Source organism: Mirounga leonina, unplaced genomic scaffold (genome assembly GCF_011800145.1).
Source record: "Mirounga leonina isolate KUSES-001 unplaced genomic scaffold, KU_Mleo_1.0 Mir_165, whole genome shotgun sequence".
In the NCBI taxonomy this organism is placed as follows: domain Eukaryota; kingdom Metazoa; phylum Chordata; class Mammalia; order Carnivora; family Phocidae; genus Mirounga; species Mirounga leonina.
The window spans coordinates 13,020,231-13,023,688 of record NW_023270415.1 but is presented as its reverse complement, the minus strand read 5'-3'; positions in this window follow the sequence as shown (position 1 = coordinate 13,023,688).

The window sequence follows — 3,458 nt, the reverse complement described above, 5'->3', positions numbered from 1 at the left end:
GCGCCTGGGTGGCTCAGTTAGTTAAGCGTCTGCCTTCAGCTCAGGTCATGATCCCAGGGTCCTAGGATCGAGCCCCGTGTCGGGCTCTCTGCTTAGCAGGAGGCATGCTTCTCCCTCTCCCACTCCCCCTGCTTGTGCTCTCTCTTGCTATCTCTGTCACTATCTCTCTCTCTTTCTCAAATAAATAAATAAAATAATAAACTCTTTTTTAAAATTGTTATTTTCTCTTCATCGATTATTTTAAAAGAAGTTTCTTTGGACAAGGGCAAATTTTATCTCAATCCAGAAAGGGAACATTACTGAGACTTTTATGAAATGGATACAACAATTTGTATCCTTTGTATCCTCTGCCTTCAAAGGGAGACAAGTTACATCTTAGCTTTTTTGGAGGTTGACTTGTGGCTTATATATGCCACAGCTCTGAGAAGCCTCTAGAAATCCTGCTAGCGGGGAAATGCTGCCATTCAATAAGGGCATAATTACCTCAAAGTTTATAAAACTCCATCACACCCAATATGCAGGCCCATTGCACAGATGTTTAAGTACCATCAAGCGGTGTTTTCATATGCACAGCTAATAACTCCTAGCTGCGGTTCCCCTTTAAATAAAGCCAACAGTAACCAGGAGATAAGCTTGGGAGAGGAGTTCCCCTGCATAAAACATCATTTATTTTTAGTTTATTGCAGAGAAATGTGGGTGGGGGGCCTTTGGAAATAATTAAAAGTGTGTGCCTCCTTATAACATGCTATCTCTACTAACTGAACTTCTAACCTGACATAAATACATTGCATACTGTAACCTGTTTCTCCTGATTATTAACCTTGAGTGTGGCAACCTATAAATCATCCCCGAAACAGCTGGTGCTCAGCATTGCCCCAAAGGTATATGATTACGATCGTTTTATATATATCTTGGTATGCAGACATGAAAAATTCATTGAAGAGGTTGGTATTGTAAGACTCATTGTAATGAATTTTCTCAAAAACATAGATCATGCTTAAAATAGGTGTCTGCTTATTATAATGCAGCCATTTATATCTTCTTGAATTACCTTGCCCATAGCTCAGCCATTTTCTTAAAGTCAAACACGATGATACCTACACAGATTTACTGCAGTCACTTTGCACTGCTTAAAAGTAAAAGTTTGCTTTTCCCCCGCTTTTGATGTTAATGCCTACAGAATCCAAGGGTACATACAGTGTGTGTGTGTGTGTGTGTGTGTGTGTTTTAAGGAAATCATTTGGAAGGTTATTCCTTAAGGGCATCCCCATTTACTTGGGTCTGCCAACCATGAACACATAGAGCATAGAAACCCCAGAAAGTGTTACGCTTCTCACAACGTATCAAGATGTCCCACTACTCTCTACAGAATAGTTCATATCAGCATTTATTAAAATAATAAAATCTTAGAGCTGAAAAAGTCCTCACACGTCGCTGACGTCTTCACCATGCAAATGGAGCAAACCCAGGGATGTGGTGACTTCCTCAAGGTCACGCATCCGGAAAGGAGGAGGTTCGAGATTCAGAGCCATGTCTCGGGTTCATAATAGCAACAAAATAATCACTTGCATGGTGCTTTCTAGATGCGGGGGCAGTGCTAAGTGCTTGACACCTGTTACCCCGTTGAGTTCTCACTGCAGGCTTATGAAGTGGGTACCGTCCTCACCATCACCACCACCACCACCATCATCATCCCTCCTTTACATCTAGGAAAACAGGCCCAGAGAGGTGGCACAGCTTGCCCTGGGGCACACAGCTTATAATTGGCTGAGCAGGATTCAGCCAGATGCACTCTGGCCCGAATCCATTTTTCTAACCACGACATTATACGGTGTTTTACTTCTGCAAGATGGTTTTTTACTTTTTCCTTTTCTGAGGTGGGTGGCCAGACTTGTAAACTGTTACTAGATGAATTCATAAAAAACACGGGGTATTCGTTTGCTAGCGCCACTGTAACAAAGTATCATAGATTGCGTGGCCTCAACCAATTTATTCTCCCACAGTTCTAAAGGCTAGAAGTCCAAGACCAAACTGTCATCAGGCTGGGTTCCCTCTGAGACCTCTCCCCTTGGCTCACAGAAGGCTGTCTTCTCCCTGTGTCCTCACACGGTCTTCCCTCTGTGTCCTTATAAGGACACCAGTCGTATCAGATTAGGGTTGCCCCTGTGACCTCATTTTACCTTAATTACCTTTCTAAAGACAATATATTTTTTTAAGATTTTATTTATTTATTTGTCAGAGAGAGAGAGAGCACAAGCAGGGGGGAGCGGCAGGCAGAGGGAGAGGCAACCTCCCCCCTGAGCAGCGAGCCCGATGCAGGGACTTGATCCCAGGACCCTGGGATCATGACCTGAGCCGAAGGCAGATGGTTAACGACTGAGCCATCCAGGTGTCCCCAAGACTGTATTTTTAAATAGGGCCACATTCTGACCTACTGAGGGTTAGGGCTTCAGTATATGAAGAGGGGCAGGACACAGTTCAGCCTGTAACCCACAATGTTATAAAAAAACACCCAATTAAAAACAAATGGGCTCAGTACTTACAGGTGTATAAATCTTCATTCTTTACCAGGTGTGAGCTGTTAAAATCAGCAAAACCTTTGTCTCTGTCTCCTTTTAAACTAATCTTTGGAGAACAAGAGCTGGTTCCTGGCAGAGGACCTGTTTGCTTGCATTCTCACCCAACTCGTCAGAGCCCAGGACCTGGTCCCATCGCTGAATGGAGTCCAGCACAGCCTAAATCTGCCATCTCCACCCACGGTGTTACTTCCACGTGGGGCCCTAGCATTCGGGACTGAGCAGCATGGTGGCAACTGAGGTGGTGGATTTACATAAGAAGGCAGAAATTTGGACTCCCCCCAAAGACAAGCAACACACGCAAAAGGCCTTTTCCTTCCCCAGAGGGTCCTGAATTTCTATCGGCCTCCATGCTCATGAAAGAGGGAATAATTTCATTCCACTCAAACACACAACGCACAGCTGGGCTGATACAATGGGGACAACCTTCTCCGTAGGCCCGTCACTATGCAAAGACAGCGTGCACAATAGTTGACATTGTGGAAGAGTGTGTCCTGTGTGTCAGCTCTTCAGTACTACACACATGATCTCACTCAGTCTTCAGAACAGGCCCACTTGGCGGGTGCTCCTACCATCCCCGTGGCCCATGGAAGGCAGCCGTGACCGTGGGCCCTTCCACAGCGGAGAGGCGGGCCCGCCCAGCAGCATGTGGAGGAATACTCCGCTTAAAAGCGAGCCCCATTCTACTCAGATCGAATTTTCGGCCTCTTTCACATTACCCGCTGAAGGCCTGGCTGGCCTCAGTTAAGCGTCCAACTCTTTATTTCAGCTCAGATCATGATCTCAGGGTTGCGAGATCGAGCCCTGGGTTGGGCCCTGAGCCCATCATCGGGGAGTTTGCTGGAGATTCTCTCTCTCCCCCTCCCTCTGCCCCTCCGTTCT